Source organism: Carlito syrichta, unplaced genomic scaffold (assembly GCF_000164805.1).
Source record: "Carlito syrichta isolate Samal-C Ts95f unplaced genomic scaffold, Tarsius_syrichta-2.0.1 Scaffold312501, whole genome shotgun sequence".
In the NCBI taxonomy this organism is placed as follows: domain Eukaryota; kingdom Metazoa; phylum Chordata; class Mammalia; order Primates; family Tarsiidae; genus Carlito; species Carlito syrichta.
In genome coordinates, this window is record NW_007256597.1 from 491,078 (window position 1) to 503,205 (window position 12,128).

The following is a 12,128-nucleotide window of genomic DNA, read 5'->3' on the forward strand; positions in this document are numbered from 1 at the left end:
TAAATATTTCATCCCAAGAGCTTTTCACCTTTGTCAAACCCTTGATAAGTTTGTCAACCCCTTGATAAACATAAGATCAGTTTGAACTCTGAGTCCAAGAAGAGAGCCATTTTTTCTACTTTTCTTAGTTGTATTTCTCCAATGTCAATCATCAATGTGATTAACAATATTATTTTTAAATTGAGCTCTGATTTGCATGGTAGTTTTTAGAAATTATATAATTAAGCCTGCAATCATTACTGATAGTTATTTAATTAGTTATTCCCTCTCTCTCTGAAGTCACTTGATCTCTTCTTGGAGTTTGGAAATAACGAATTAGCATCAAACAGATATCTAAGGTTTTGAGCAGCATGTTTGCTTAAGTAAGTGAATGAATAAATGAATGAATAAATAAAAGGCTCCCAGGAACATATTTTGTATTTGACAAATACACATAAACTTCTCTGCTTTGGGTAAGTAAGCACCTAATGTGACAGATTCAATTTTGTCTGATCCTCAGACAAAAACAGCATGGAAGAAATGTACATGAGACAAATCAAGCGGTGCACTCTTTTCCGCTGTAATTCTACAATGGTCCTTTCTTCTCCCATGCTTGTTTGTAACTTATCTATCCAAATTTAAGCACAGAAAAAGCTAAAAGTAGTCGAAATTGCTATGCTGCCCAGAAACTATGCAGTATACTGTTTGAACAAACCTACAAGAAATGATTTAGCCGGGTATGGTGGCTCACTCCTATAATCCTAGCACTTTGGGAGGCTAAGGTGAGAGAACTGCCTGAACTCACGGTTTTGAGACCAGCCTGGGCAACTTGGCAAGACCTCATCTCCACAATAAATCAAAAAATTAGCTGAGTGTGATGGCACATGCCTGTAGTTCCAGCTACTTGGAAGGCTGAGGCAGAAGGATCACCTGAGCCCAGCAGGTTGAGGCTGCGATGGCCATGAGCGTGCCACTGCACTCCAGCCTGGGCAACAGAGTGAGACTTCAACACACACAAAAATAAATAAATAAGTGCATTCAACCTCAAAAAAAAAAAAAAAAAAAAAAAAAAAAAAAAAAAAAAAAAAAAAAAAAAAAAAAAAAAAAAAAAAAAAAAAAAAAAAAAAAAAAAAAAAAGAAAAGAAAAGAAATGGTTTAAGGGAGCTGCTACATCCAAGGCATTGTTCTCAGTGTAGGAGGTTACATTTAGGCCTGCTTTAAATTTTCTTTCTTTGAAATACTGAAGTAGATACCAGTTGGTTGTTATGTTCATACACGCATAGCGGTATCTGACAAATTGCCTTATTTCTCTTAATATGAGATTAAGAATAAAAACCCAGTTACACATATTCTATGGTCACTTGGCATCAACTAGGATCAGATGTCCCCAGGTGGCCTTGTAGGGCCTGTATGCAGAAGATGGGCAGTCCTGTGTTTTTAATGTGAGTGACCAAGGGACAAGTAGAGCAGCATGAATCATGTGGCTATTCTAGGACTAGAGCAAAAAAGCCAAAGAGAGAGCCCAAGATTTGAGAGTGTCCAAATGCCCAACAAGGCTATATGCGCCTGGGAATATACAGGAGTGGGAGGGGACAAGAATTCTATCTTGTGCATACAGAAAAAACAAAGGGGTGGGGAAGCAGACCCTTAATTAAAGAAGAGCTATATGATTGAAAACCCCTCCCTTACTCCTGCTGCCACAGCGCCCCCTTGCTAGTACCTCTGCCACACCCTCTCTGGCTCAGTTTTAAAATGACATCCAGTAAAGCGCATTACTAAGTTGATGCTTGTGTTTAATCAAATAGCTCAACATTCATAAACTTGGTTCTACTCCAAGTACTTACTGAATTAAACACACCCAGAAGCTGTGTTGTTAGTGCACTTTGTGTCTTTGCTTCTGCAGTCACTCTAGGTTTTGAGTTATAGGCACTCACCCTCGATGCTGTTCAAAGTCAAAAATTAAACCTACTAATAACTTTACCTTGAATCTGTCAGAAGCCTTTCCTAACTCTTGTCTTTCCCCAAAACTTGGGTATTCATTGGGTCCCCATAACATGCTTTGCTTATCCTCATACTCTGAACATATTATATTAAAGTCATTTATTTACTTAGCTATTTCCTATTCTGGACTGAGTTCTTTGAAAGTGGAAATGATGTCATTGCAGCCTCTAGTTTCAAGCACAGAGCTTGGCAGTAAATAGTACTTCATAAATGGTGGTTGACTATAAATTGACCGAAATATAAATAGGGAGATCTTAAAAAAATCTAAGGAATCCTATCTACTTTTGAGTAATCAACATTTCTTTTCATATCAGGAATCTCTTCAGCCCAAGAAGTATGATCAGAAGAGAATGATATTTTTATGAACTTGAACTCAAAGAGAATGAACTTTCCAAAATGTATGTCAGTACTTTGGTTCCAGTTCTGATTAAAAGCAAGAGAAACAGAAATACTACATGCCCCAATCTCTCTCTCTCTCTCTCTCTCTCTCTCTCTCTCTCTCTCTCTCTCTCAGACATTGCTATACTTGAAATCTGCAGGAAATTAATAAACTCTAAGGGGATTGTCTCCATGAAGCATCCCTAAAAGTAGGGGCTAGTTGAGAGTAGCTTCAACTCCCTTTTTGTTTTTATTCAACTTCCTTTCTGTATTACACAGTTGAGTATTTCTTTATATATGTGTATTTATAATTTCAATTATCTTTAATTTTCTTTCTTATTATTATGCAAAGAGTGTTCTGATAGTCTGTTAGTTTACAGAGTTGTCATAACAAAGTACTACAAATGAGGTGACTTAAATAACAAAAATGTATTGTCTCACAATTCTGCAGGATAAAAGTCCAAACTCAAGGTATTGGAGGGTTGGTTTCTTCTAAGGACTGTGATGGAAGGACCCGTTCCAAACCTCTTTGCTTGACTTGAAGATGGCCATTTCTTTCTATGTCTCTTCACATCCTCTTACTTCTGTGTGTATCTTTGAGTCTAAATTTCCCCGTTTTATACAATCATCAGTCATATTGGATTAAGGCTTATCCTAATGACCTCACTTGAACTTGATTACCTCAGTAAAGGATAAGGTCATATTCTGTATTACTAAGGATTAGAACTTCAATGTATGAATTTTGAGGAGACACAATTCAATCCATACTCAGTTTATCTGCAACTTACTGTACATTAAGGTAGAATCGTGATGAAACTAAAGGCGATATGAATGTCTCTCAAGAGATCCTAAACTTGGAAGTAAGTGCAGGGAGTAGTAAGAATTTAGAGTATCTCCTTTCGAGGAAGTCTTTAGTGTGTCTTCAGCAAAAGAGTTACATGATGTTTTATGGGGGGCATTTTATTTATTTATTTATTTATTATTTTTTTGATTTTTTTGAGTTGGAGTCTCACTCTGTCGCCCAGACTGGAGCGCAGTGGCCGCTCCCGGTCACCGCAGCCTCGCCTGCTGGGCTCCGGCAATCCTTCTGCCTCAGCCTTCCGAGTAGCCGGAATTACAGGCATGCGCTACCACACCTGGCTGATTTTTTGATTTATTGTAGAGATGAGGTCTCGTTGTCCAGGCAGGTCCCGAACCCCGAGGGCTCAGGCAATCCTCTCACCTCAGCCTCCCAAAGGCGCAGGATTACAGGCTGAGCCACCGAGCCCGGCTTATGGGGGGCATTTTAGAAGGAGGCATATGCATGGAAAGAACATGTAGGGGAAGCAAGAGGGTACCAGCTGTAGTAGCTATGTGAGGAGTTATGGCCACTAAGAGCATTTCACCCAATTCCAGGAGTATGTCTCACCTTCCTTTGGGGACTTCACCCATCTCTCAGTCTCAGGTCACCTGGTTAATGCTGCATACTTTCCCCAACCCGTGTGAACCTATGACTAAAGCTAAGCCTGTTGAGTTCTTTCTCTGAATATTGAGTAACCTGTGGACAAAACAGCAACAATGGTTGATGGTCATTTATTTATTTCAACAGCAGCAGCCTGAAAAGAAGGTCATAGTCCTAGTTTCTACTTTGCTTTTTTCTGAGTTTGTTTCTACCTGTAGATTTTGGATGCTATCTGACATCTTCATAACAAAATCCCTTTTGCTTAGCTGGAGTTGATTCCTGATACTTTTGATTGAAACATCTTAATTGATATTCTGTTTTCTAGAAATAATACTTGGTCTTTTTAGGATTTATATACTCTGCCCTAATGGACTTTGAGGTAAAAGGAAATATTAATAGATTCCCCAAATAGGGAATTATATACATTTCCCTAATGGACTCTGAGGTAAGAGGAAATATTAGTAGATTCCCCAAATAGGCATTTTTTTACGTTTCTTTTGGAAAACAGAAAAATAGATATATGGACATACATGTATGTATATGTGCTACATAATGCATAATTTAAAATATATTTATAATATATAAAATATATGTTGAAATATCTGTAATATATTATAAATATATTTAAATATATAATATAAATTTATTTTTCTTTTAAAATCTTAAAACAAGCATTCTTGGCTGAGAATTGTTTTGTAGAAAAGAGTGAAAGAATGCCATGCTAGGGAATAATACAGAAATGCACACATACCTATTACTAGTATTCTTCACCCCTACATACACACACACACACACACACACACACACACACACACACACACGCACACGCACACAACAAAGAGGTTTGTTATTGAGTTATAATGATAAGTTTAGGACTCAGTTTAATACTTTGATTAGAAATAATATTGTGAATATATTAGTGAATCTACTAAAGAATGATTACATGGCTGGGCATGGTGGCTCAAGCCTGTAATCCCAGCACTTTGGGAGGCTGAAGCGAGAGGATTGTCTGAGCTCAGGGGTTCAAGACCAGCCTGGGCAACTTGGTGAGATCTCATCTCTACAATAAATCAAAAAATAAAAGCCGGACATGGTAGTGCACGCCTGTAGTTCCAGCTACATGGAAGGCTGAGGCAGAAGGATTGTCTGAGCCCAGCAAGTCGAGGCTGTGGTGGTCGTAAGCCTGCCACTGCACTCCAGCCTGGGCAACAGAGTGAGGCTCTGACTCAAAAAAAAGAAAATAATAATAATAATTACATCTGTGTACATGTGAAGAACAACAATGAAATTTTGTTTAGAGTATTATTGAGAGACATACTGCCCAGTCAGCTTAAAGCAGAACAAACGGAAGCTTACAAGTATCTATCAAGTACTTAACAACAAGCTAAATATTTATTGAATGCTTCTCTGCAAATAAAAACTGGACTCAGAGCTCATGCAATGCAAAAACGTGAAATCTAAAAATACTTGCAAAATCACACATTTTCAACTATTCTCGGGCACTAATGATATCAATAAGGGTAAATGTTTTTATCTTGACACAAACCGACAGGCCTTCACCACAGAATCTAAGGACTATTTCTTGAGTTACTAATTTTTCCTTCTCTGAATTTCAATTGGTAGATGAGTTTTAGCTGTGAGATGTGTATGATATTTCACGTAAAGGAGTATGGGCAATCTTCATAGAGATTTAAATGGGTAATTATATGCAGGCACCCTATCTAGAGAATTCTTTAAATTCTCTTCTCTATTTTGCTTATTGTTATCTGACCTACATTTCATGAGAAAAACATAAATGCTGAATACGTTGGAAACATAGTAGGTGGCAGGTCACATAAGAACTAATTGGAAAGAGACAAAGTAGTTTAGTCAAAGCAGGAAACCTACCCCTGCGCTTATTCTTTAGCTGGCTTTGGGCATCACCTGGCCTCTGTGAGGCACAATTTCCTCCTTTGTGTAATGGGAATAGTAGCAATTCCTCCTCCATGCTTCTCATGGGGCTGTGTAAATCTCAAATAAGAAAATATGGTAATCTCTTAAGTACTACACAAATATGAGTCACCACAGTCAAATGATGTCACAGGTTAGATTATTTATTCTGGAAAATTTTCAAAACTATTGCTGTTACTCTCTAAAAGTCTGAGTAGACAAAGAAAGCACTCACATAATTTTATCTTTCAGATGGGTGTGGGAGTGAGGGGGAGAGAAGAGCTAGAGGAGAGAGTCCAAGTTGAATACATGAAATTTATAACACACAATAAAATGCAGTGGACGGAAAACCTTTGAACAAGCTGACTGCATTTTCTTCATTCTCTTCAGGATCTGCTTGCAATAGATTTTTCCAGATTATCCCCAAAGCAAGAAAAGACACCGAATAATCTGGGTAGATTTGAAAAATAACCTCAAAAAAAAAAAAAAAAAAAGGAATGCATGAATGACTGGTCCCTGGAAAGGAAATTTAATATAAAACAATCAAAGTGTATCTCCCACTGTCTGAAATAGAGAGAACTCAACCATTTTATAACTTCAAACTTCATAGTAATCGTAAAGCTGATAATTAGACTTGGAGAGAAACCTTATTTATAAACGAAGACATATTGCTCTTCTTCCACTCTTCTAACAAGAACAGAAAGTCTGAGTCATAAAATAGAGGACCTAGCCACTAATTAGAATTTAAGATTTGTCATTTCGGTGGAGCCAATTTTTAAACTGACGCATTTTTTTAAAATCCTAGGCATTTAATGCCTGATATTTTTAAGAAATATGTTTGTGTCTGTGTACTGGAGCATTCTTACATGGGTTAAGTCTGTGTTTTTGGTTCATACTCTTTAAACACTTCAGTCGTAACCAAATTCACCCACTGTATCATTTTCTGACCTTGCTAAGAGAGGCAAAACCACCGGACAAGTTATTTTTGTTTTTCTGTGTCCTGTCCCAGCTCCCAAGTTTTCTACCTCATTGGTGAGTGGCTGGATTTTATTTACCTGGCTTGGAAAAGTCAGACATGACAAAAATGTAATTAAAAGTGTACCTGAGCAGATATTTATACTCTGAATTATAATGAAAAGTGGTTCTTTTACTAAGTGTGGCCATCTGAGCACTTGACCTTATGTGTGAAATACTTAAGCTTTCCTATGCATAACCTCAAATTTATATTTACTTACAGTCAGAGACAAGCTTTTAATACTTAGAAAGTCAACCAATAAAGTGGTCCCAGTTGTCTCCATGTTTTTGCTATTGCCCATCTTTTTTTGTAAAATTTTTTTCATCAAAATGCTCGAACCAATTTTCCTTAAGGAGCTGCCAATTAACAACGATCTTTAAAGCATTAAAATGTTAATACTACGAATGGAAGCTACCCACCTTATTATACTGAGAGCTTCACAAATTCTTCCCTGATAATAATGCAAGTACTGTTTAATATAGATGCTCCCACTAGCCTGTACAAAAGGAAAAAAGCAAGATAATAATAAATAATGAATTATTTGAGAGTAAGTATATAAACGATAGGCCCTGATGCACAGACTTAGTGGGTATAAAGGTGTTCATATTTTTAAAAAATCATTCTTATTGGCCATTTTAGCTCCCATAAGACTTATTAGCAAGAATTCTAGTATTTCTTCTTGTGACTTCCCTCTTCCAAGTAGTCTAAAAATACAGTTCAAAGACGGTGATAACTATGATGGTGTTAAGTCTTAGCTGTTGCTTCTTGCTGCTACTTCATATCATAAATGAAGATTGGTCCTATATGCCTACTAGAATGGTCTGATCAGTCTAGGTCTTTGACTAGGGCTTGGGTTGGGTCCCAGGGGGAATATTGCACTCAAGTCACAAACTAAGTTAAGGTTCCTAGGTTGGGGAAACTTCCACTATTGGTCAAGTGCTCAAACCAGTCCTCCCTCATAAGCATTTAAACACTGGCATTGGCCCTGCATCACCAGTCCTCGAAGACACTGCCAGCTTTTTACTTTCTTTTCCATGAGTATAATTTTTCTCTTTGGATATAGTCTAGGCAGGATACAGGAGCTGGGATCTTTACGCAGATTGGGCCACCTTCATCCTAAGGAAAATCTCTGCTTCTTGGGACATGGGCAGATTTACTCAACTACTAGAACAAAACCAAAGGCCTATGGACAGAGGACAATGGATACTTATTTTCTAATAAGTTACTTAAATAAACAAACAAAAACCTTCCACCAGCTCTAATCCACATAGACGTAATATTTGGAAGCATTTAGAGCAAAAGATAAATACACATGTGCTTTGGGTACATGGCCATCTATTGCTCTTGTGTGTCATTTTGATGTGACCTGTAATGTCAAAGTATAACCATACAAAATAAATGATTTAGTAAATTCAATTGTTGTGGATACCCAAGCTGTATAATAAATAATACTTAGATACATTTGCTAGGAAATTACTTGAGTGCTGTTTCCCATTTGGTCATCTGAAATAGCTGACCTTTATTCAAACACTTTGTCCAAAGAGGAGCTATTGTTACATTGCAAGACAAAGAATTCAAAGTGGAGGGGTAAATAGCCTCTCTCTCATTTGGGAATTGCACATACTATACTTTTTTCTTACTCTATTGACTTTTCTACTGTATAAAAATTCAGCAAACTACTTTTATCTTTAATGAAAAATCATTGATGTAACCAGAGTTAAAATTAGCTCTTGAATTTAAAAACCTCATCTTATGAAGTATATTGCATCACAGTCGATACTTACATGTGGCATAGTTGCAGAAGGAAATTGCTCAAACAAAGCTGTCCATCAAAAAAGGAGGTTCCTGTGATCATTATATAATATCATAAAGTTTTCCAGTTTTAAGAGAAAGAGAATGTATCTTACTAGTTAGAGAAAATCAAGTGTATTTGGTTTCATGACTTTCCCACCATTTAATTTTCCAGTAAATGTCTAATTCAAATTCTGGCCTTTTTAATGGGCATAATTTTTAGCATTACTCATTCTATTAGCTTTAACTGAGTGATCTTGGATTTTCTCAAAGCTGTAAATGCCAATAGTTAAAATATTTCTTACGGCTACTTGGAAGGCTGAGGCGGAGGGATCGCCGAAGCCCAGCAGGTCGAGGCTGCGGTGGCCAGGAGCGGGCCACTGCCCTCCAGCCTGGGCGACAGAGTGAGAATCCAACTCAAAAAAAAAAAAAATTTATATATATATATATACTTTAGGGCTCAGGCAATCCACTCACCTCAGCCTCCCAAAGGCGCGGGATTACAAGCTGAGCCACCGAGCCCGACTTATATTTCTTATAATTCTCGCTGCTGTTATGAAGGGAATCACCTCTGATTCAAGGCTGAGTTTGGGATACTTTGGTGACATAAGTCAGATGACACTACTCCTTTAGGAATATGTCTTTGTTATTGCTGTTTCCAAGAAGATGTTGAGAAATTTCCTGAAAGAAAAAAAAAAAAAAAAAACTAGCCTGGACACCATAATGAGACTCAGTCTCAAAAAAAAAAAAAAAAAAAAAAATTAGCTGGGTAACATGCCGTTCTCTAGTCCCAGCTACTTGGGAGGTTGAGGTGGGAGGATTGCCTGAGCCCTAAAGTTTAAGACTGCAGTGAGCCATGGTTGCATATGTGTTCTCCAGCCTAGGCAACAGAGTAAGACTCTGTTTCTCAAAAAGAAAGAAAGAAATGAAAAGAAAAGAAAGAGAGAAAGAGAAAACAAACAAACAAACAAGTGTATTTCACTGTTGGGATTCAGACATACACAGGTGTGTCTGGTGATTTGAGGTTAGAGTATATATGTATTGGAGTTGAAAGCACAAGCTGACAACTATTATGAAGTCTCAGGAGTTCCTCACAACAGAAGTCACCATAATTAAACTGTTCAGCTGGGTAAGTCAGATCCAGGTACAGGCCAAAGGACAGAGGGTCTGTGAAAGTGAAAGAGATGTTCAAGTGCAGCAGCTGATACTTGAAATCAACCCTGATGAATTCATCCTGTATATCACTCCATGGAGAAAGAAAAAAAAAATGCTGTCTCCCTGTCTTTACAATCCCAAGGCCTAGGTCCCTGCTGTTTTTTGCATTCTACCCATTGCTAACCACTGTTTCTGAGAATCCCTAAGTAGAGCATAACAAACAGAGCACATTATTCCACTTGTCTCTCTCTATGGGCATTATTGGCTGGGGACAATCTTGGGGTGACAAGAAAACAGTGGGAGGAGCATAGTTCACATAGTTCTGGCACCGCTAACAGCAGTACAAATACAGGTGTCAGTGTGCAATGATCAAAGATGATTTATAAGACCTTCCTTAGTGACTCTGAGGTGCTGCGCAACTCAGGGAAGAAGGAACACGCTGAAAGGATGTGAAATTCCTTCAAGAGTAAGTCCAAATGTAACTAGAAATGTGACACTATTTGTGTCCATAAGCTAATGAAGTCAATAGACATTTGGGTGAATATTATTTATTATCATCTTATTGGTAGTTTTGTGATAACATTTGTGGGACAGGTGTTGATTCATGACATAACTCACACATAACTTCAGCTCATGCCTCCATTCCAAGTTATGTAATTGTAGTTTGGACAAACACACACACACACACACACACACACACACACACTTTCTGATCCTGTGATTTAGGAGTAGCTTTACTTAAGAAGTGAGATGAATTGTTTTCATGGACTGTGCTCTTTTGCTAGCTCTTACAATGCTGTGTGACCAAGCCTGTTGAATATACCCATTAGAAAAGCAAAAAGTTTTGATAAGGGAAGATTCAATGGAGGAAAAATATATAAAGATATGATGAGGAGGCCAGGTGCGGTGGCTCAAACCTATATATAATTCCAGTACTTTGGGAAGCTGAGACGAGAGGATCCCCTGAGCCTGTGGGTTTGAGACCAGCCTGGGCAACATGGTGAGACCTCGTCTCTACAATAAATCAAAAAATTAACTGGACGTGGTACTGCGTGCCTGTAGTTTTGGCTACTTGGAAAGCTCAGGTGAAAGGATCACCTGAGCCCAGCAGGTCGAGGCTGCTGTGACTGGGAATGTGCTACTGCACTCCAGTCTGGGTGACAGAGTGAAAACCCAACTCAAAAAAAAAAAAAGAGAGATGGTAAGGGGACTTTTTTTTTTCACATGTACCCATTGCATCATCATATAGAGTGGTGGTGGGGAGAGCCTTTTTTTTAAAAAAAGAAAAATGATTACTGATTACAGAGATGATTTTCAAATGCACATCTTATATCCACATAAGATTCAACAACATCAATATAAAAAGATTTAACAAACAGCTACTATATGTCTGACACTGCGTTTAGAGCCTGCGATACAAAGACCACTAAAACAGGCTCTGCCATGAAGAATCGTCTCACTTCAAAGGAAATGGACAATAAGTGTAATAAATAATATAAGAGCAAGACTGACACAGAGGAAAGACTGTGTAACAGATTTTGGGAGAGTGGTTTGGGATGGCTTCACAGAGGAAAGCTCTCCTAGCCTGGGTTTTGTAGGTGGATTAGGCAAAGAAGTCCATTTCAGTTAAAAAAAAAATCTGTGTGCAAAAGCAAAGAAATGTAAAACAGATTTTTACTCACTTGATGCAAGTCCTTGCAATTTTTCCCATGGTCTGTTCAGAGAACCACAAAAAAGCTGGTATGGCAAAAATTCAGAGAGCATTTTGAAGCTTGCCGGGGAATGAAGTGGGAGAGGTAAGCTTCAGTCAGGCCAGTGAGAACTATGGCAAGAGATGGGATTTTATATTGTAGGCATGAAAAACTATTGAGGTATTTTAAGTAAAGAATGACAAATTCAGATTCATGATTTTTTTTCAATAGCACTACCCGCATCCATATGAATGAACCCTCTTTCTCACCTCTGTCCCACTTCTTTGTGGAACTCTTTCTCATATAAATGTTTGGATGATGCATAATCATCTTTTCTAAAATCTGTGGTCATCTTAGCCTTTTTATTATAGGCATTGACTGATGAAGAATGGATTTCTTTTATAATATTGTTATAGTGATTTTTGCCAAGATAAAAATGTTTTAGTTGTGCATATGTTCTCCAATTTTAAGATCATTTTCAAAACTATGAAAATGTGGCTTGATAGTAGAATCACATGCTTCAGTATTTATAATAATAAAATACAATCTCTTATGTGTTTCAAATATGGTGATGATTATTTAAAAGGACAGAGTTTTAGAACTTTCCACTGTAGGAAGAAGATTCTAGATTCGAGTGCGTTTACTGTGACGTGGGAATCCATAGCCCATTTTGGTTTTAGTATATATATATATATATATATTTTTTTTTTTTTTTGAGTTGGAATCTTACTCTGTCACCCAGACTGGA